At 36.3% G+C, this 23,886-nt stretch overlaps 1 protein-coding gene across 3 annotated transcripts in view; it reads left to right on the top strand.

Annotated features, from left to right (window-relative positions):
- Positions 1 to 23,886, top strand: part of NAALADL2 (N-acetylated alpha-linked acidic dipeptidase like 2) — a 1,445,704-nt gene that overhangs the window by 1,155,186 nt on the left and 266,632 nt on the right. The gene's annotated exons all lie outside the window — the stretch shown is intronic.

The following is a 23,886-nucleotide window of genomic DNA, read 5'->3' as shown; positions in this document are numbered from 1 at the left end:
AGATAAATCTAAAGACAGATATGTTAGATATCTTAGATAGATAGATATAGCTATCCATAGATAAATCTAAAGACAGATATGTTAGATATCTTAGATAGATGGAGCTATCCATAGATAAATCTAAAGACAGATATGTTAGATATCTTACATAGATAGATACAGCTACCCATAGATAAATCTAAAGACAGATATGTTAGATATCTTAGATAGATGGAGCTATCCATAGACAAATCTAAAGATAGATATGTTAGATATCTTAGATAGATGGAGCTATCCATAGATAAATCTAAAGATAGATATGTTAGATATCTTAGATAGATAGATAGACATAGCTATCCATAGATAAATATAAAGATAGATATGTTAGATATCTTAGATAGATAGATAGACATAGCTATCCATAGATAAATCTAAAGATAGATATGTTAGATATCTTAGATAGATGGAGCTATCCATAGATAAATCTAAAGACAGATATGTTAGATATCTTAGATAGATAGATATAGCTATCCATAGATAAATCTAAAGCCTGTATATGATAACCTTCTGCTTCTCTATTTTTTCTTCCTTGTCTCTTCATCTCCATCTTTGAGTTGGATATTATTTTTATAAAATTGTGTATATATTCCCTGAGTGTTGGTTGCCTATTGAACTTAATTCTGAATTTAGCTATTTTTTTCCCCATTCTTCTTAGCTTCTGAAAATTCATATACTGTCCATTCCCTTCAGTGCTGGCCAACTGATGTGCAGCTTTTCCTCATTAATTGGCTTAAAGCACATATCCATTCAGGGATCAAGATAAAAATGTCACTAATCACCAAGGATCTGCCCCTGCAGATTACAAAAAGTGCTGTTTCCCTCAGGTAGACCCTCTGATCTCCACTCTGTTGTGTGATGTGTTTCCCTGTTCTCTGAGTCACACTTGCTTTATCCAATTTGAGCACATAGTATAGATTTGTGTCATTTGGAGTGGAAGGTACCTTAAAAAGTATCTGTTACAGCCTCTTCATTTTAGAGGTGAGAAACTGAGGTTCAGAGAGATTAAGTGGCCCCAGGGGATGGCAGCATTCATACCCAAGGAAAAAAAGTATACTGGACTCTAAGTTGAGACCTTAGCATTAGTCCCATTTTACTGACCAGACTTTGGGCCTTAATTTCTACATTTGGGCAGCTAGGTGACACAGTGAATAGAGTGCTGAGCCTGGAGTCAGAAAGACTCATCTTCCAGAGTTCAAATCCAGCCTCAGACATTTACTGGCTATATGATCCTGGGCAAGTCATTTAACCCTGTTTGCCTTAATTCCTCATCTATGAAATGAACTGAAGAAGGAAATGGCAAACCATTTAAGTATCTTTGCCAAGAAAACCCCAAGTCACAAAAAGTTAGACAAGACTGAAGTGACTAAACAATAGTAACAGAATTGTATTTCTTTGCATAGTGACAAGAGCTGAAGCTAGCAGGTCAGTCATACTGTTCTGCATGCAAAAGATGATCACCTTTACTTTTTTTTCTTCCTTTTTTCTATTGTTATAATGTTCATAAAATGTTGAGAAACAGTATTTTTTTCTCTAATTTACCTAATTGGAAAGACATCATCTGTAAAAGACATGTACGTGTAAATATACATTTTCTATTTTCTTACGGAAATAACATGATGCTGCAATTGTCCTTTAGGTCCTCAGCCACCTACTGGTCATTTTTTAAAGGAAAAGTCTGTCTTTTAATAATAACTTGTTTATAGAGAAAAAAATACCTTTTGAAAACAGCATATCCTTGGCAATGATCTCAAAATGAGCCCAAACCTAGTTTCTGTTGGGAGTCCTAGAAGTCTTTCCAAGAACCCAAGGCGTTTTAATATTTATCAGGACTATGTCTTATAGAACAAGAATACCTGAAGCCTTTAGAAGAATAATCTACAATTCACAACCAGTATCCCAAAAGCACAAAGTAACAGCCCTTTTTTGAAAAATGGGGACACTTGTCAAATGCTAATCTTAGACCTACTTACCTGCTGTTTTTGCATCAGCAACCAATGTTAGTACAGGGGAAAAACATTAAAGAGATTCATGTATATTTTAGTAATTCCCAATTTGTCAAAAGCTTCTGTGTGTGTGTGTGTGTGTGTGTGTATAATACCAAATCCGTTTGCATTTGCCATAGCTGTGTCTTAAGATGTCTCTTTGTGTACTTGACAATTAATTCTAACTTTTGTTTGGACAGTTAAGTACTTGAAAGGAGGGATCTGGCAGTTGTCACTCTATCAGGATACTTCTAAAAGTTTCAAATATTACAATAAAACAATTAACAACCTTCCCAAATTAAATAATCAGTTTTAAAATGAGGTCTTACATCTCACTAAAGCCAAAATAGATCAATAGTTAAGAAATGTATTATTCTTCATTACTGGTTTAATATCTCAATTCTTTCCTCTGGTCTCTTTGGTCCAAAAAGATTTTATATTAATGTGATCAAGACTTCATAATTTCACAGCAACTTTCTAAGCATACAAATGAATGACAGGGAATAGGAGATATAATCAAATTGGGATATCTTTTTCTGTTTCCCCCTTTAGAACATCATCACGCTATTTTGTCCTTTATTGATTAAATAATCTGTTCTCATCCTTAGCATCACTGTTATGATTAATTCTTATTAATTAATTTTTACTATTACTAGATCTCACATTTTAACCTTTGATGTTTTCAAGTATATGTATATCATTCATAAGAAAAGAAAAATATAGTTTTGTTCATAAAGGGATATAAACACACAAGGAATACTGATGAGACTAGATTTTTTAAAAAATACGGACTCAAGGTCATAGCTACCAACTGTAATTTTTGTACATAATAATAATAATAATGGAAAATACAACTCTTGTTGTTTCTGATCAAACCCTGGAATTTATACCTTCTGTGATAAAATCACTGACATTGAAAATTTAACACACATTCTCCCAAACCAGCTGAAGGGCTATTTCCTGGGATATATATTTCTGTAGCAGAATTTCTCTGAGTTCCAAAAGTTTGAATTTTGGATTAGCACTGATTCCACTGAAGTTTGGCTGAACCTTTAAGAAAAAAAAATAACATGGAATTGGGTCAAGCCTGAGCCAGGCTTGACATTTTAAAAAATCAAAGAGAAACCTGTGTAGCTAAAAAGCAAACTCCATTTTTCCCATTGATTCAATTGGTCAGCGTGCTTACCATGACAGTGTCTCTAGAATGCCACACAGACTTGGCAAGGAAATGGGATTCCCTAGCAATACTTAACCTCCCCTGTTGGACATCCAGAATTCAGGGCTATTGATATTTCCTCTCCCATCCCCAGGTCATATTTATAGTAGCATAAAAATGGGAGATGGAAGAGTATGCATGCATACAGATTTAGATCTAGGAGAAACCTGAAGCCCATCCAGTTCAACCAATAGAATATAAGCTCCTCAAGGGAAGGGACTGCTTTGTTTTTATTTTTGTATTTTCATTGAGTACAAGAATTGGCACAAGGTAGGGCCTTAATAAATGAATGTTGAATTGTTGAACTGAATCCCCCTATTTTACAAATAAGGACATTGAAGCCTACCTGGGGAAAGTTACTTGCCCAAGGTCACACAGGTAAAAGAAGTAGTCCCAGAATTGGAACCCAGAAACTCAGGTTCTGTCTATACTTGCAATGCAAAGGTTGAAGTATGTAGTAAGAACCCCTGTTTACATATCTGTTGTTAGAATAGGGATCTCCTGCTCCCTGCTATTTGAATAGATTTGGAGAGATGTGTCCAGAAACCATAGAATTGGCAGGAAATGATGATAAAATCATACATTCGACTGAAGTACTTATTTAATAAATAGTTCTTTTTTGAGCCATTATTGATAGTCTTATATGGCAGGATCACAGACAGAAGGGATGTATTAAGCTGAGTTTGAATATAAAGAAGAAAACCGTTCTACAGAGCAAGAGCATGGCATGGTCAGATCTGTGCAGCCAGAACTCATTTTGATAGCTGCATGAAAGGTGGATTGGAGAGGAGTCAGGAAACCAGGAGACTGGTTAGGAGTCTCTTAAATTCATTCAGGCAGATAGGTTCTGCATAGAAGATCTGCCTTTCCTTCAATATATTCTAGCTTTTTGGTGCTGGTCTAATTATTTAACCTATCAGTACCACTGGGTGACTCTTTGAGCCTATAAGTTACCAATCATTACTGGGGGGAGAGAGTTTCCAAGAGTTTCCTACGCTTCATCACAGATCTAGGCCCCAAAATATAGCTATTGATACAGATGATAGATACATACATACATCTCCCTTGAAACATTCATTTACTACCATAACTTTACCTATATCTGAATGGCTCAAGCATAATTGAAGGCTCCAGTAAGGATGCGTTTTCCAAGGGTATCAGTATAGATTGTAGAGGACCAAGATGCTGGAACTCATAACCAATCTGAAGTCCTTTGAGGGCCTCTGTTATCTTATTTCACTCAGATGCATGTTAAGTATCATTCTGTCTAGCCCTAAGTACCACACATTCATAGCCCTTTCATATTACTCATTATTAAACATCTTACACTAATCAGGATTCTTGATCTACTTCTTATTCTAGTACTAGAAGTTCCTCATCATTAGCTCAGGAATAGTCTAGTTGTTTCATTTAGATAGTATGCTTACTATAAAATATTCTTTTCTACAAAATTAGCAGAGTTATTGACAGTACCATTATACTCTTCACCTATAACAGAATTTGGGTTGAGAGTGGTTTAATTTTTGGGAGATTAACATAGAGTTGAAAGAAAGAGAGAATATACTACAGTATGTAATCTCTAAGATCATTGAATTTTCCAATTAAGATAATTGATTACTTTGAAGATGACATTTCCAGTAGAGCCTTGGGGAAGGAAGGGATGTTTCAAGACATTGAAAAATGATTTGATGGCAAGGAAGTAGGAGCAGCATAAACTATTCTTCCTAAAAGAAGAGGGAAAGCTATGAAAAGATCTTGTTTGCTTATTTTTAATCAGGCCTAGGGAAACCCAAAGTTCTTTGTAAGCTGAAGAGGGATCAGTAGAGAGCGAATGGTTGCTGATATAGAAAAGAGGGAGTGATTTATGGAACAGGGGAGGGTGGCATGTTGTTAGTAAAAGCTGAAAGAGAAACCTCACAGAGTAGAAAGGAAATTGGCTTTAAAGTCAGCGGATATGGGTTTGAATCCTAACTGCTTCTAATCTGGTCTCTATTGTCTGGGGCAGGTGGTTTCAAGACTCTGGTGGTGTTTCCCTATACAAAATGATGAAGTTGGATGAGATGAACTCCAAGGTCCCAGCTTTAAAATCCTATGAAAATGTGAAAGTTGTCGCTCCCTTATACATATAATGTGAAAACCAGTAGTGGCGTTCCAGAATTATCTGTGGTCACGTCCTAACTACTCAAATTTGTAGATAGCAGCATCCTGTCATTAGTGAAATGTTTATATGTGAAAAGAAATGGTTCATAGAAGTCAATAATTAGATAACTTTTAGTGGTAAATATCTCTTTGTTGTAAGAGACTTTCTTTAGCATTGACTGTGAATCAAATAAGCCTTGAAATTCAAAAATAATAACTGAAATGAGGCTTTGCATTTGTATATGATATCACATGCTCATGAACTTTAGTTAATGCTGGGGAAAGGCTCACAACATATAAACATTTTTTTTTTTAATTTTCTACCACTCAGATAAAAGGCAAGGTCGTGCATAAATTGCCCCACCATCACTTCCACCGAAGAGTCTAAGCCAATTGATTGGTGACTGAGTATGTCCTAGAAACCAGACCATAGTTCAGTTTCAAATCTTAGTCAGCCATCCATGCAAGCTTTCCTATCATGTGCCTGCAGATGTTCCTTGGAAAAAAACAAACAAACAAAAAAACTCCCTGACCTAATTATACTCTCCAATATGTGTGTTTTTCTCTCATTAGAATGCAAATTGTCTTATTAGAATGTAAACTTGAGGGTAGGGATTGTCTCTTTAAAAAAAAAATCTATCCCCAGGGTTTAACACAGTACCTACCACATAGTAAGAACTTTAAAATAAATTATTTTTTTTCATTCATTCAGTCAGTCATTTACTCATTCCTCAATTCATTGAAGAAATCACCAAGTCCTAACTGTAATTTAATTCAGTAAGCAAATTAAATGACTCCTGAAGCTGGCCCTGGGGATAAAAAGACAAACATAAAAGTAGTCCCTGCTCTCAGAGGTTTACATTTTCCTTGTCTAATGTAAACAATTGCTTTGATTTGTCTATTCAAATCTTCTACTTGAAAATAGAAACAGTAAAGGTTATTGAGCATTAGGGAAAAATTTTTGAGTGCCTGCTGTCTATAAATAGCATTCCCCTCCACCCCCACCCCCCAACAATTGTCCAGTGTAAGACCCTGTATATAAGATATGACCTTTACCTTCCTGGAGGTTATGATATGATCTGGGAAGCAAGACTAATAACCAAAAGGAATCCCTGAAGGAAACCAAGACAATATGTGATTCAGCTCTGAATTTCCTAGATCTGGCTCTTAAGTCCATCCTATAGAAATGGAATGAGTGAATGAATGAATCCCAAGCTTTTAATACAGTACCTGGAGATGTTTATAAATGCACGTTGACTCAAATGAATGAATCTGTGAATGAATGAATAATTATTAAGCCCTTACTATTTGTCATATATGACACTAAGCATTGGGGATACAAATACAGAAATCAAACTAGTCCTTGCCTTCAAAAAGCTTACTTACATTCTAATAGGGGAGCTAGCACAATTAGGGGAATGGTACCCAGCAAAGGGTGTTTTGGTAAGAGAAGCTGCGAAGGTGGTGACTAGAGTCATAGGGAGCAGGGATATTAATGTTGATCTGATTACTGTTTCCTGAGGAAATGCAAAGGGGGAAGTGGTGAAGATGCCAAGTAGCATGACAAGTCAGAATAACCCTCTGGTGACCATAGGATTTGTTATGGTAAAATTGGGAGAAGATCAGAGAGTAGAGGAGTATCCAAGGAAGACTTCATGAAGGATGTGAAGGGCACTTGGTTATTTAGCTTTTTATGGTACCTCTTTTGTGTTCTTACTATGCTTTCTGTATTGCATAATAGAATATGATATGATAATATGATGTTATATGATATAATACATATCCTATCATAGTATACTATGCATATATCATCATATTATCATCTTATCATTAGTATAATATACATATAATAGTGTATAATACACACATACATACTAATCTCTCCAACTAAATTGTAAACTCTTGGAGGGTATGTGCTATTCTTTCGTCTTTGTATTTCCCCTATATTCTAGAGCAGTGTTTTGTCCTTTTTTGGTTGTTGTTTTGTTTTGCTTTTTTCCATATACATATACGCAAACACATACCTATGAGTTTCTCCAATTAGAATATAAACTTCCTGAAGGCAGAGGCTGCATCTTATCATCTTAATATTTTCCCGACAGCCTAAAACAACGGTTTCTCTTTTTTTACTTGCTTTGGGTTTTCCCTTTTCCTTTTTTTTTTTTTCCCCTGCAGGGCCCAGTGAAGAGTCTGTGATTCTTTGGTTGAGGTAATTCCCTGTGAGCAAAGTCCCTCTAGCAGTGCAGACGCACTTACTCTGCCTGTGACATTAGGGGCTAAGTTAATTGTCCTTTTTCTTGGAGCCTGTAAACTAGCTTCACCTAGAGTCCACCTCAGTCCAATCATTTTTTATTATCCCAACAGTTGGGGTTGAAAGGATCATCCTTTGTTCTTTTCTCAGCAAAGTCCCTCAGTCTAGTCTCCACATCACTTGGGATCTGTCTTCCAAAGAAAGCCATGTCAGCTCCACACTCCCTCAAGTCCAGATCAGGCTTTGTAGGAGAGGTTTTCTAGTTGGTTTTCATGATGTTGTGTTGTTTGTTTGTTTAAAAATAGTAGTGGGGAAGATGAGGATCTGGGGACTCCCCACTAAGAAAGGGCTGAGAATGAATAATAGTCAAATACTATGACTAATTTCTTAGGAATGTGGGGGTAAAATGGGGGGGGGTGAGGTGGGATGTGCTTTTAAAGACTTTGCCTAAAGGAATAAATCTCTTAGGATGGAATTTGAAGCCTGCAGACATGTAAGGAGTGGGAACAGAGGAATTCTTTTTGCCAGCCTATTCTTGGTTTCCCTCAGGGCTCACTTATGTGTTTGTGCTGACCTGGATGATCAGAGCCAATTGATTTCTAAATTGTCCAGTTCTGGTTGCTAAATGCCTTAAAATAAAAAAAAAAATAATGTCCTTTTGTTCTGGCCAGTCTCCATAAAAAGAGAACTGGTGAGTGCTTAATCAGTTTGTTAATTAATGGATTAGCTTTTTTTTTGCTTTGCACCTAGGGGATTGAGGCTAAATCAGTAAGGACATTGATTTAAAGGACTTCTGAATAAGGAAACATCCTCTGCTAATGCATATTGAAAACTGCTCTTCAACTTTTAGGCTTAGAGAGTCACCTAGAGACCTAAGAGGATAAATGACCTCCCCAACCAGATGGTCAGAATGTGTCAAAAAGGGGATTTGATCCCAGGTCATCTGGATTCCCTAACCAGCTATTTTTAAAATTTATTTCATCAAATATTTCCCAATTGCATTAAAAATATTAGCACTGATTTTTTAAACTTAAAGTCCCAAATATGTTTCAATCTGCTTTCAGAGTTCATCAGTTTTCTGCTTGGAGGTTGATAGCATTTTTCATCATGGGTCCTTTGGAATTGTCTTGGATCATTGTCTTTTTTAAAAAATATATACATTTTATTTTTAATTTATGAAATAAAACAAGCATTTACATAACATAGTATAATTTAAAAAAAAAGATGATGGCACATGAGACTGCAAATCTACTATGAATAACTTGCTATTCCTTTTAAATATATAACAAAGCTATGAAAATTTCTTTTTTTTCTTCCTCCACCACCCTCAAGAAGGCTACTATTAAATATAAAAGTTGTGCGTATGTGTATATATATATATATATATATATATATATATAAATTATTCTATATGTCTATTTATTAGTTCTTCCTCTGGATGTGGATAATATTTTTCTTCATATGCCCTTTATAGTTAATTTGGGTATTTATAATAGTCAAAATAAGTTATTCACTCAAAGTCGTTCTTAAAACGATATTGCTCTATTCTCTATACCAACTCTCTTGGTTTTGCTCATTTCGCTTTTAATTATTTCATGCACGTCTTCCTATGTTTTTTCTAAAATAATTGAGCTCATCATTTTTTATAGCACGCAAAGGAGCCCTCTACTCCTTTAAGGTGAAAGCTGCTAAATCTTGTAGATCCTGACTGTGGCACCAAAATATTTTGAATTGTTTCTTTCTGGATGCTTGAAGTAGTTTCTCTTTGAACTGGGAGCTCTGGAATTTTGCTATAATATTCCTGGAAATTTTCATTTTGGGATCTCTTTCAGGTGGTGATCAATAGATTCTGGAAATTTCTATTTTACCCTCCATTTCTAGAACATCAGGGAAGTTTTCCTTGGTAATTTCTTAATATATGGTGTTTATGATCTTTCCATTATCATGGCTTTCAGGTAATCTAATAATTCTTAAATTAGCTCTACCAGTTCTATTTTCCAGATCTGTTATCTTTTGATGAAATATTTCACATTTTCTCCTTTTTTTTTCATTCTTTTGATTTTATCATTTTTTGGTGTTTCATAATTTTTAAGGAATTATTTTCTTCACTGAACTTTTGTATCTTTTTTTCACCCAATTTGGACAGTTCTGCTTTCTAAGGAGTTATTTTCATCAGTGAATTTTTGTACCTCTTTTTCCATTTGGTCAATTCTCTTTTTTAAGTTGTTATTTTTTTTTCAGTATTTTTGTGCCTTTTTTTTAACCTGTCTATTGTCTTTTCATAATCCTCTTGCTTTATTTTTATTTTTTTGCCTATTTTTTCCTTTACCATTCTTATTTGATTTTGAAAATCACTTTTTAAACTCTTCAAAGAATTCTTGTTGGGCTTGTGTCCAGTGCGCTTTTTTTTTTTTTTTGAGGTTTTGCTAGTACTTACTCTGACTTCATTATCTTCTTCTGAGTTTGTTTATTGATCTTCCCTGTCGCCATAGTAGCTTTTTATAGTCAGGTTCTTTTGTTGTTGTTGCTGTTGCTTGCTCATCTTTACACCCTATTTCTTGATTTGGAACTTTATGTTAATATTGGACTCTCTTCCTGTTGTGGGAGTGGGATGGGGATTTGTCTCTAGCTTCAGGCTTTTTCATACTGCTGTTTTCAGAGCTGGTTCTGGGAGTTTGGAAGTGTTTGGTGCTTCCAAGGTGGTGTGATCTGGAGAGAGGTATGGTCACTGTTTTACTTGTCTTCACTCTGTCCTTATCCAGGAAGGGCCCCTGATCCCTTAGGATTGCAATCAGTACTGCTCCTCAGGATCCCTCCTCCCTTGGGACCTGAAATGGTACTATTTTTCAGCATCTTGTGTTTGAAGTGATATGGCTTTTAAGAGCATCCACTCCCTTTTGACTGAAAGTGCTCCTCTTCACCCTTGAACTGTTACTAAAAAGTGGGTATAGACAATGGAATTGCCAAACAGTTGCCCCTCAGAACTCCCATTACTTCACTGAAAGTGCTCCTCTTTGCCCTTGAACTATGCAGAAGTGGGTGTAGGCAGTGGAGTTGCCAAACAGCATCTGGTTCTGCATCCAATGCTAGCACAGGTGTACCCAGTAATCTCTTTCTGACCACTTGCCAGGTTCATTTATCTTCTCTGGCATGAGAGCTCCTGAAGCTACTGCATCTTATGTCTCCACCACTGGTATTGCATCTACATGGGTTCTGGTCCATCTTCCTCCTACATGTCATAGATTTCTCTTTCTGACCTCTTATGCTGTCTTGGGCTGGAAGAATGTCTCACTCTGCCTTTTTGTTGGCTCTGCCACTCCGAAATTCAATGTAAGGTATTATTTTAAAGATGTTTGGAGGGGAATGTTAGAAGAGCTCAGCTGAGTACTTCTATATACTGCTGTCTTGGCTCTACCTTCATATGATGCCTAGCTAGTTTTCTAATCATTATTGCATTCAACCTTTCTGTACAAAGAGTTTTCTCTATACATACTTAAGTCATTTCATGTTTAATTAATAGAGCTACCATGACCTAATGTATAGGGAGCTGTCTTAGATCATTTCACATTTAATTAATAGAGCTTTCATGACTTAATGGTTAGGGAGCCGTGCTTGAAGCCAGGATGGCTTGGTTTAAGTCCTACCTCCAAAACCAATCCTATCTGTCTATATCTAATATATTTGTCATTAGAAATGATACTAGAAAATTTCCTTAAATGGCACAACACTTAATGTCTTTTTGTATGCTTGGCTTCCATGCCCTGCAGTGTGATGTCTTAGACAGAACACTAGAGTTAGAATCAAGAAGACCATGGTTGAAATCTCGTCCCAAATACTTATGAGTATTACAATATTTGTGAAGTGCTTACTTAGCACAATGCCTAAAACATAGTAGGTGTTTAATAAATTATTGTTCCCTTCCACTTCCCAAAGTGTGATTCTAGGAAAATAATTTAATTTCTCTAAGCCTCAGTTTCCTCACTGATAAAATGATGGTGACAGTAGCACTTCCTTCATGGGATTATGATAAGAATGCAGTAAGATAATGTATGTAAAGGGTTTTACAAAACCATAGAGAACATAGAAATATGAATTACTATTAGTATTGCTGTTTATCATTGCTATACTACCGGTGTTTATAGATTCTGCTTGAATTTCAGCTTGAAAAACATTGTTGATTCAATTTGTATTTAATAATAGAGATGAATTGCAAAACAAATCTCTTATGTAAAACATTGCTATATTATTATAATTTTAAATATTGGTCATGCTCTTCTGATATTAGCAAACTTCAAATTTTCATATTTAAAAGAGTGTTTTACATTTTGGTGCTTGTTACTACCACTAGAAATAAAACTCAGAAGTTAAATGCTAGCTCAGCTGAGCAAGGATTGAATGCCATTACCTCAATGTCAATGAAAGATGAGAGAAAATCTATGCTCCTCGTATTTTCACGTTGAAATATCTATCAATTTTACATTCTCTGCTCTTGTTTTAAGTCTTTAACTATTACACAGTGCCAACTTTTGTGAGTTGAACTGAAGAATCACAAGGCCAAAATGGACTCTCACTGGAGTGGACTGGTTAACTGGTATAATTTCTTTCTTCCAGTAATAACTGTTCATAAATTTTAAGAAAGATATTGACAAGCTCTTTATGTCACTTGAGGATCCATTGAAGGAACATGGCCCCAGAAGAGAGAACACATGGTGGGGTGGGGGCAAAGATATGGGTCTAGTTATTTGAAGAACAATTGTATGGAAGGATTAGTTTTGTTCAGCTTGGTCCTAGAGGTAAATACTAGGACTTATGTAGGAAAATGTCAGACATTTAGGATTTCTCCAAGGGAAAGTACATGGGTAACTTTTAAAAAATATATAAATATAAAAAAATGAAGTGGGAATTAGTAGTGGTGGGTTCCCCCTTCATGCCAAAGCTGAATGATCACTTGCTTGGTGTGTTAAAGAGAGAATTTCTACTTAGCTACAGATTGGACTAGACGGTTTGAAGGTCCCTTTCAGCTCTGAGGTTCTGTGATTCTATAGTCAAAGATGAATGAAAGAAAAAAAATGAATGATTTTTTAAAAAAAAGTATTTTAACACTATGTGCCAAGTATTGTTTTCTAAGGAAAACAATTCTACAAATTTCCTAATACCTTCCAGTCCTGGAAAGCTTGACTCCCTTTCTTCCTATATAAACTTAACATCTTCCACTATAATTTCAGGAAGAATTTTGTCAGTTTGGCAAATGACAAGTCAGCATATTTTTTTTTACTTTACAGTAGAGTTGGAAAGTGACTGCTTCCTTTCAAGTTTGAAGATTATTATTCAGTCAACTAAGTGATTGCTTTTTTTTTCCCTTCAGTTGTTTCTCAGTGAGTCTTGTCTTTAATATCATTTTCTTTACTCTCCTTTCTCCCTACTCTAAATAAATTTAGACTTCTTAAGTTGAGAAGCCCAAGGTTAGAGATGCTACAAAAGAGTTACTAAAAGGATCTAGGTTTCCATCCTACATCCTCATTTATAAAATGGAAAGAATAATACCAGTCTTGGGACCTCCCTTCCTCCCCTCCCCACTCCCTGGGGTAGTTTTGAGAATCAAATGAGATATTATATGTGACAACACTTTGTAAATTTTCATATGCCATCAAATAAGTATATGATATGGTTTGCAGTATATAGAAATACTTTTTTAAAATTTTGTGTTTAAGATCAGAATAAAAGTATGCCTATCTCTCTCTGCAAATGTGTATGTATATATGTATATATGTATGTATGTATATGCATAGAGGTATCTATCAATATTTATACCTACATTTATCTACATCTGTCTGTCTATATCTATCTGTATATATCTATATCTATTCTACATCTATGTCTATGTCTATGTCTATCTCTGCCACGTATATTGTTCAGTGGGTTGTCATCACCAAAATAAAAAAGAATTTTTTAAAATGATGCTTACTTTTACTGCCCCACTTGTCATTTGCTCTTAGGCCTCAGAAAAACAGACTTTGGCCATTTACCAAAGCCATACTCAAAAAGTTTTCTAGTGTAGTAGAGCTTTTGCTCCTCTGGTATAGCCTTAGAGCCACCAGTACCACTTCCAGGGCATTATGAATGAGGTATTAGAGTAGGACTTTGTAAAGTATAAAAATGTGTGTATATATCTATATATACATGAATCTTCATATTAAATGTATTTTTCATTGCAAATGATATTAGACATTTTAGTAGAAAGGGCAATACCTTCTTGTCTCAAAAAAAAAAGTTCTAACATAAATTTCATTGTCTAGCTGTTTTTGAAGAAGTATTTACTTTTGATTCCACGTTCATCCAGGATGTAACTCCTTAAGCTCAGAGGCTGGCCCCTTTATATCTTTGCATCCCCACAATGCTTCACACCTAGTAGATGCTTAATAAATATTTTGTATTGAACTAAACTTATTTTTTAAATGAGGTCAGTTTTTTTTTAATTTATCTTTTTTGTTGTTGTTTATCACCTATGATTCCATTCATTCCTTCACATGCACATGTCAGCAATTTCCCTGCTTGAGACACAGTTTCAGTGACTTTTGCAGGGTCACAGCTAGTATGTGTCAGAGACAGGACCAGCACCCAAGTCTTACTGATTCCGACACCAGCCCTCTCCCCTCTATGCCAAGCAGCCTCTCATTTCATTTGTCATATTCTTCTTTTAATTTCCATTTAGGTTCAAAGTGATCATTATTCATTTCATTAGTTTCATATTGCAGAATAAATCTGGAATCAAACCTGTAAAAAGAAACCTAATTAATGTAGCCATCTACATGGCCTAAATTTCACCAGTTAATTTCATAGCACCTGCTCTACACTCTGAGAAACTGACAAGGTTTTCTTCCTTAATTAGAATCTTACTGAACACCAGCATTTATTGTAAGTGTATTCAAGCTTCAGAATGTGTGACCAGAAAATGTCTGAATTTTTAAAATCTAAAACTCTAATCACCCAGAGTAACCTGGATAGAGAAGGCCATGACAGCTGTCATAGGCAGAAAGATCCTGGGCATGAGAAGAGAAGAGGCATCTAAGAGGAGCCATAGTTGTCATTTAATCCAGCTTCATGATGATAAGAGTATCAATGTCTAAGGATCCTCTCAACATAGTGCCTATGAGAAATGATCATCCAACTTCTTTTTGGATATTCCCAGTGGATACATCTGTGTACAACATTGTTAGAAGAATGGTAAACTGGTTCTGGAGTCAAGTGATCTATGTTCAGGGTATTGCCCCTCTAACACTACCCATGTGACTTTGTTTGGGCAAGTAACTTAGCATCCCTGGACTTCATTTTTCTAAATTGTGAAATGAAGGGGTTAGACAATATGACCTCTTGGGTTCCTTCTAATTCTATATCTATGATCCTAAGGTTCTTTCTGATGTTGAGTTAAAACATGCATCTTTGTCATTTCCATCCATTGGTCTTAGCTGTGTCCTTTCTGGAAACAGAGAATATCTATTCTCTTTTCTACAGGACAACCCTTCAAATACTTTGATGTAGCTCTGTCTCTCCATAGGTCTTTCATTTCTATTATCCTCAGGACTTAAGACTTCTCTGTTCCTATCATAATTTCCAGACATTTCATGTTCTGATCACCACCCCTTCCTCAACTGTCTTCCTCCTCATCCATACTCCTTTGAAAATGAGGCCCTCCTGTTGACCACAGCATTCCAGGTGAGGTCTTATCAGTACAGTATATAATGAGACTATAATCTCATTCCACTTCTGTAGATGAAGTTGTTTGTTTGGTTTGTTCTGAGTCAGGTTTGTGATTTCATTTTTGTAGAAAATCCCAAGGGAGGAAATGTCCCCTACTGATACAGATTTTCACATGTTCTACAATTCTAAGTTTTAGAGAATTCCCTGGGGCCCTGAAAAGTTAGTGCTTGGTCTGTAGTAAATGTTAAAAAATGCTTATTGATTGATTTCTTTCTGTGTATTTGTGTATGCATATATGTACATATATATTATTGATGTCTTTTATTTTTACCTCACTCATATTTTCCAACATAGCATTCCCTCCCAGAAAGCCCATCCCTTATAATAAAGTGTAAAAAAAGGGGGAAAAGGCTTAGCAAAGCTAACCAACATATTGAAAAAGTCTGACATTATGTGGAACATATATACTCATAATTCTTCATCCTATATTTGTTAAGTTGATTTTTAAAAACCCAAGTAGTGAGTGAATAGAACAGTCAGAAAATTCAAATCTGGAGAGTTTAGGATTGAACAGCTTCACCAGAAGAACACTTTAATAGGCCTCCATCATCAGCCCTGCCAAGAGAAGTAATCTATGGTGCTGGGCTTTGAAGATATCCTTCATATGGAATGCACTGTGGCACTGGAGTAGCAGAAAGGTGATGGTGCTTTATTTCCCCAGCCTCCAGACATCCTGCAAAGGATAGCAGATAGTGCCTGGAAGAACAATTTATTCATATAAGATTTCCTCATAGTCACTCCTCCCTTTCCCCCAAACAATAATGCCTCCAGCAATGAGAAAATAGCATGAATTAGACATGCAAATTGCCAGTAGTTTGCAAATGACTCCAGGGCAATTCTGCCTATTACATTATTTTATTCCCAGTATTGGTATTTTCAAACATTGAACATCCAGTTTGAGTTGGAACATAGTGAGATTCTTTCATATTATGGATAGTTACCATATTATGCACTTCTCAGAAACCTGCGTATTTTGGTTTTGTACATTGTTAAAAGAGTATGCTCAAAATACGTTGGCTTCTATGTGGTTGCCTAACGATCATATGCCAGCAGTTGAAAGTGGCCACAAATATAACAAGATGGCATGCCCGCAATACACAGCATATTAAAAGTGTTCTCTGCAGATGCTGCTGTTTTTTTCTGCTTCAATGTTTTCTCCAAGTGAAAATTCAGGTACTTCCAAAAGTGTTTTGAAAATTCTAGTAGCTAATTGTTTAACTTAATGGAAAAACATTTATTTTTTTTCCTGTCCTTTTTATTTTGAGTGAGCCTGTTTTCTTATCTCATCTTTGATACTGTGCTAGCACAACTGACCTAATAGGACTGTAATAAGAACACATATTGTGAACTTTTAGACATTATGTATAAATATGAGTTGTTATAATAATTATTATCCCCAGAATACTGGCCATTAGCAGAAATGGTTTTTGGTTACAGAAATTGGTGAAGACTACTGCTAAGTGTGGTGTTCAGGGTCTGAGACAGGATCTGCGTCAGTGGAGAGAGCATCCACTTCAATGGAATCTTGAATCTTTTAAAGTAGTGAAGTGAGAATTACTGAAAGATGTCAGCTCCTTGAGGACAGGAACCATTCTTCAGTTTTGTCTTTTTATGCCTAGCGACAGGCTATGTACATTACACATAGCCTCTAGCTTGGGCCATAAGAATATCACTTTGGCACCTGAGTGAAGGCTGGATTGTAGTGGGGAGAGGCTTGAAGCAGACAGACCAAAATGAAGGCTATTGCAATTATCTAGGTGTAAGGGGATAAAGGTCTAGTAATAGGCCTGTGGCTGTGGAGGTGGAGAGAAGGGGACATATTCAAGAAATGGTAAGAAGATAGAAACAAAGTCTGGCAACAGATTAGATTTATGCATGAGGGTGGGAGACATAACTAACTCAGTGTACACAGTCAAGATCCAGAGAACTTTTGATAGTATCAAGCACTAGATTATATGTAATGGGATGAAATTCTAGTAAGAGTAAATGTGAAGCCTTAAACTTTGAGTTTAAGCTATCAATGTTACCATGTATAAGGTACTTTGAGCTTTGAGACCATGAGCAAATGACTTAAATCTTTTAAACTCTGTGTAAAAATATAAAATACAAAATCATAGTCTCTGATTGATAGAGTTATTGTGAAGGTCAAGGGAGAGTGCAAATGTTGTGTTATATCAACCAGTCAATGAGCATTTCTGTTCAGGCATGAGTGACAGCCAGTATAAACAAATGGAGTCAGGGGATGGAGTTTACTGTGTGAGGAACAGCGAGTAGATCAGTGTAGATGGATCATAGAGTACATGGAGGGCAGTAAAGTGAAAGAAGATTGGAAAAGTAGGAAGGGAAATAGGCTATAAAGGACTTTAAAAGTCAAATAGATTTTATATTTGATCTTAGATATAAGTAGTAAGTCAATAGTGTGGTTTTGTTTGTTTGTTTTTTGAATGAATGAAATTTTCAGTCATTTTTGTGCTTTGGGAAGATCACTTTGATAGCTCAGTGGAGGATAGATTCAAGCAGGGAAAGCCTCGAAGCAGGGAGGACAGATAGACCACTATTGCGTAGACCATTATTGAAGTGATGAGGACTTGTGGCTGTATGGTTGCTGTGTCAGCGAATAGAAGGGTCCATATACCATTTTATATGAATTGTGAAGTTAGAAATGACAAGATATCACAACACATTGGATATAGAGGGTGCGTTTGAGTAAGTTGTACAGTATGATCATCATTTAAGGTCATTTGAACCCCAATAAGGGACATAGCCTGAACTAATCAATTAGAAGAAGCACCCCAACATAATAGACATGCTTTTCTTTGTTCTCTGAGTGAACCCAGAATGCCCCTTCCTGTGTCAACAGATGAAGCTGACCAGCATTCTTCTGTTTATGACCACTAAGACGCCTTAGACCCAGATACAATCTTGAATAATGGGACTTTTCTTATCTTGGTATTTTATGGACATATGCTATGTTAAACACAGATATCCTGGATCTATTATTTCAAATGACACTTTGATATTCTGCTATCTTATTGTATTTACAACTATTTGATTAAGAAAATTCCTTTCTCATGCTGTGGTTAAACATACGTGGAGACCATAAATCTGAATAACACAGACATTCTGAGTCAGGGTTTAAATGTCTTCCTAACATTGCTTGATTCAGTCAGAGTTAAAGCTCTGGCTCCATGTACATGTCCCAAAATTAAGGGAATAAACAATATGAATTTACTTATCACTTAGCTTGTTGCCTCTTTAACCAATTTTCAGGTCAACAAGTATGATACCAGGAGCCAAAATGGCAGAGTAAAAACGGTGACTTGCTTGAGCTCTCCCCCAAACCCCTCCAAATACTTGTAAAAATGGCTCTAAACAAATTCTAAAGCAGCAGAACCCACAAAAAGACAAAGTGAAACAAATTTCCAGCCCAAGACAACCTGGATAGTTGATCAGAAAGGTATATCATGCCGGATGGGGAGAGGAGTGCAGTTCAGCGTGGGTGCGCAGGCCGCAGAACCTAGAGCAGGCCTCAGAGGGGTGAACTGTGGGCAGCTGTGGTGGTTTCCAGACTTCTCAACCCATGAACACCAAAGACAACTTAGAAGATCAGTGGGAAAAGTCTGTTTCTGTGGTGAGACAGAAGTGCAGTGGTCTCAGCTCCAGTTCCCGAGCTCAGCCCCGGGGCAGTGGCTGCCTCCTGAGCTTCTGGTCCACAGACTGAGGGGGAATCGAGTGGCTGATCAGAATGGGATTGCTTTGCCCGTGCTTGGATCTGGGTCACAGTTCTGGGTGGCGGTCCTGGGGCAAGAAGGAGCCTTGGCCTGGTGGAGCTTGTAGTGGTGGTGGAGAGGAAATCCTCCTCACAGTTCCAAGACAGAAAAGAGTGCTTGTGGTCACTCATAGACCAGAGCACAGGCCAGGAAAGGAGTAAACACCTCGTCCTTGATCATAGCTCCTTGGAAGAACTGAGAATTTTCAGGTCCCTGGAAGTATCTCTGAAAACAGCTGCACAAAACCCCCGAAGCTTGAGACAGTACATTCTCCACACTGGAAGCAGACCCTTACCTTAACAAAGAGTTTATAACTCAAGTAATTGGCTGGGATCATGAGCAAGCAGCACAAAAAGAGTCAGACTATATTATCTTATTTTGGTGACAAAGAAGATCAAAACATACAACCAGAAGAAGACAATGAAGCCAAAGCTCCTACATCCAAGCATCCAAGAAAAATATGAATTAGTCCCAGGCCATGGAAGAACTCAAAAAGGATTTTGAGAAGCAAATAAGAGAAGTAGAGGAAAAACTGAGCGTGATGCTAAAAGGGACCCAAAAAATACTGAAGAAAATAACACCTTAAAAAATAGCCTAACCCAAATGGCAAAAGAGGTCCAAAAAGTCAATGAGGAGAAGAATGCCCTAAAAAGCAAAATTGACCAACTGGAAAAGGAAGTCCAAAAGCTTAATGAAGAAAATAATTCCTTAAAATTAGAGTGGAGCAGTTGGAAGTTAGTAATTTTATGAGAAATCAAGACACTGTAAAACAAATCCAAAAGAATGAAAAAATAGGAAACATTGTGAACTATCTCATTGGAAAAACAGCTGACCTGGAAAATAGATCCAGGAGAGAGAATTTAAAAATTATTGGACTATCTGAAAGCCATGATCAAAAAAAGAGCCTAGACATCATCTCTCAAGAAATTATCAAGGAAAACTGTCCTGATATTTTAGAACCAGAGGGCAAAATAGAAATTTAAAGAATCCACTGATCTCCTTCTGAAAGAGATCCCCAAAGGAAAACTCCTAGGAATATTGTAGCCAAATTCCAGAATTCCCAGGTCAAGGAGAAAATATTACAAGCAGCCAGAAAGAAGCAATTCAAGTATTGTGGAAACACAATCAGGATGACACAAGATTTAGTAGCTTGGAGGGCAAAGGAGATAGGATTACAACCAAGAATCACCTACCCAGCCAAACTGAGTGTAATCCTTCAGGGTAAAAAAATGGTCATTTAGTGAAATAGGGGACTTTGAAGCATTCTTGATGAAAAGACCAGAGCTGAATAGAAAATTTGACTTTCAAATACAAGACTCAAGTAATACACGGAAGAGATAAACAGGAAAGAGAAATCATAAGAGACTTACTAAGGTTGAACTGTTTACATTCCTGCATGGAAAGATGATATTTGTAACTCATGAGTCCTTTGTCAGTAATAGGGTAGTGGGAGGGAAAAAAAAATTGTATGTATGTATAGATAGATAGATAGATAGAGGGAACAGGGTGAGTTGAAGATGAAGGGGTGATATCTGGAAAATAAAATTAAGGGGTGCGAGAGGATTATACTGGGAAAAATGAGAAAGGGAGAGGTAGAATGGGGTAAATTATCTCACATGAAACAGAGAAGAAAAAACTTTTACAGTGGAGGGGAAATGGGGGAAGGTGAGAGGGAATGAGTGAATCTTATTATCATAGGATTTGACTTAAGGAGATAATAACATACACAATGGGATATGGAAATCTATCTTACCCTACAGGAAAATAAGGAGGTAAGGGTACAAGAGAGCAGGGGGTCGATAAAGGGGAGGGCAAATTGGGGGAGGGGATAATCAGAAGGAAACACTTTTGAGGAGGGACAGAGTCAAAAGAGAGAATAGAATAAATGAGGGGCAAAATAGGATGAAGGAAAGTATACTTAGTTTTTCACAACATGACTATTATGGACGTGTTTTGCATGACTACACATCTATAACCTGTATTGAGTTGCTTGCCTTTTCAATGAGGGTAGGTGGGGAGGAAGGAAGGGAGAAAATGTGTAACCCAAAGTTTTAAAAAACACATGTTAAACAAAAAGAAAAAAAAGAAAAAAAAGAACCTTTGATCTCTGCATAAAAAAAAAATGTATGAAACCAAAGTTTGTAAATATTTGTGACTAGGAGCATGATGGTATCCTCAATGGTAATAGGAAGTTTGGGAAGAGGAGAGAGAGTTTTGGGGAAAGACATTGAGTTCTATTTGGAGAATATTTGGGCATGAGTTTCATCCTACTTATATATCAATATCTATGTAGCAACCTATATCTATGCATATAAAGATATAGATAAAGATATCTAAGAATCATCTGTGTCGAAATAAAAATTGAACTCATGGGAAATGATGAGATCATTAAGTGAGATAATATATAGAGAAAAGAGGGCTCAGGGAAGAGTCAAATCAATCAAGAATTGTTTATCAACCATGTTTCATGACACAAGCACTGTGGAAACACACAAAACTGAAAAAGTCCCTGCCCTCAAGTTGCTACATGTCACCTTCTCATTAAAGACAAGGACCCTTCATTTTTCTCTTTGTATTCTCAGCATCACCTAGCACAAGCACAATGCTTGACACCCAGTAGAGCTCAATAAACACTTATTGAATTGAATTGTCAAAAATGTGATCTTGGCTTTGAGGAAACTAATATTAAGCACAGGGAATTAATTTGCCAAACAGAAATCAGGGTTTTCTTTCTTTCTTATCTTTGAAAGGCATCCAGTGCTTTGTTTGAACCTATGAAAAGTCACTGTAGGCATGCATATTTAATGCCCATGCTTAAATCTGAATAATGGTCCCCATTTTTATGTTGATTGGTTCCATTTGCATTCACTGTGCATTCCAAACTCTTGAAAAATAAGCATAAAGAGCTTGTGACTGTGTTATCTAAATCATTAGATATGTAACTACCTAAGGAGACACTGAACAAACTAGTCAGAAGGCCAAACGTGGTCTTTAAACATTAACAGTAATTACAGGGTTCTCTCATGATATGTGAATCCAACTAATGAATTTCAGACTTCCAGAGTTAACAAACCAGCACTGACTTCAATCAATGCTAATGGAGAGTTTGAGGATGTGAATTCTGTTTTGTTCTATCTTCACTCTCTGTCAGATTGATCTAGCTCAGACTTAGGCAATACTAGGTTAAACACAGTTTGTTTTCTCCTCCATTTAAATATGAAATTCTTGGGGAAAGGGACCATCTTGCTTTTCTTTCTTTTTTTTTTTTTTTCAGTGAGGCAGTTGGGGTTAAGTGACTTGCCCAAGGTCACACAGCTAGTACATGTCAAGTGTTTGGTCTGCCGCCAGATTTGAACTCAGGTCCTCCTGACTTCAGGGCCGGTGCTCTATCCATTGTGCCACCTAGCTGCCCCCCATCTTGCTTTTCTATTTGTATATCCATCTCCTGGCAGTCTTTGTATGTAATATATTCTATACTTTGTATAGTAAATGCTTTTGCATTCCATCACAGTTCACATAGTTGGGGGAACACAGTGTTATAGGATTTTATATTCAGGGATAAAATGGACCTTGGCTCAACTTTAACTTAAAATGTTCATTGTTATTTAACTTTTTTTAACTCTTGTATCATGTAGTTTAGAATTGCCATTGGAGTCTTCCGTCATTGAGAAACAGGTCGATTTCCTGGTCTATGCATAACTTTTACAAGTTTTTTGTGTCATTCTTTCAAGGCTATAGGTTATCAGAGCTTGGAACTATATTCATTACTAGATACTTTAGATGTGAAAGTCTTCACTATAACTATTTTTTATCTATTCTTGATCATAAGTCTTTGTTGGATTGGTTTTATCTTGGATTTATCTATTAGCCTTCCTTTCTAGTTGAAGTTTAGGTCTTAAAAAAAATTCAGAATCAATTCCATATGTTTAGGACTGAAATTAAAATTGAACTTTCATGGTGATAAAATAGTCATGGCTCTTTATTAATAAAGACATCTGACCATCAATGTATGCGTTATTATACACCCCCAATGAAGTACAACATCTGCATCTTATCTCTTTGTCTGATAGTGTTTCTGATTCTACGATATATCTCAACACTTTGCAATAGTTTAACACGTACATTTCTTGAAATTCCCTATTTTCTTTGTGTTAGCCTTATCTAACCCAGTATTGTAAACTCCTTGAATGCAGAGCCCACTTGGGGATAATACTTTCTGTACTACCTACCTCCAGGTTTGTTGTATTACAGAAAACTGTTTATTTTTTATGATTTAAGTGCAATAGACACTGCTAATGACTTAACCAGTCCTATGTATGCATAGGGCTACAGATTTTGGCCTAAAAGGGACCTTAGAGAACTTCTAATCCAAACCACACATTTTACATTTAAGGAAACTGAGTCACTCTTACTAAAGGAGGGAGTTTCTATACCAGGATTCTCCTGATAGCAATAAAATCATCAGAGACTTAAGGTTTACAAAATGCTTTCCTCACAACACCCTTGTAGCGGAAACATTATCATCCCCATTGTACATATGAGAAAATCAAACCTTAGAGAAATTAAGAGGATCACATAGTTAGGAAGAGCCAAAGCTGGGAGTAGAAGCTAGGACTTTGGGTTGTAGAGAACAAGCAAACGAATACACTGTAAGTGACACAATGGATTATTCCAATTATTCTGAAAAGCAATTTGGAATTATTCAATGAAATTGCTAACATGGACTTGCCC

This window comes from Vombatus ursinus, unplaced genomic scaffold (assembly GCF_900497805.2).
Source record: "Vombatus ursinus unplaced genomic scaffold, bare-nosed wombat genome assembly UNPS02014810.1, whole genome shotgun sequence".
Taxonomy (NCBI): Eukaryota; Metazoa; Chordata; class Mammalia; order Diprotodontia; family Vombatidae; genus Vombatus; species Vombatus ursinus.
Note: the sequence above shows the minus strand (reverse complement) of the source record. Positions and strands in the feature narration are given on the sequence as shown.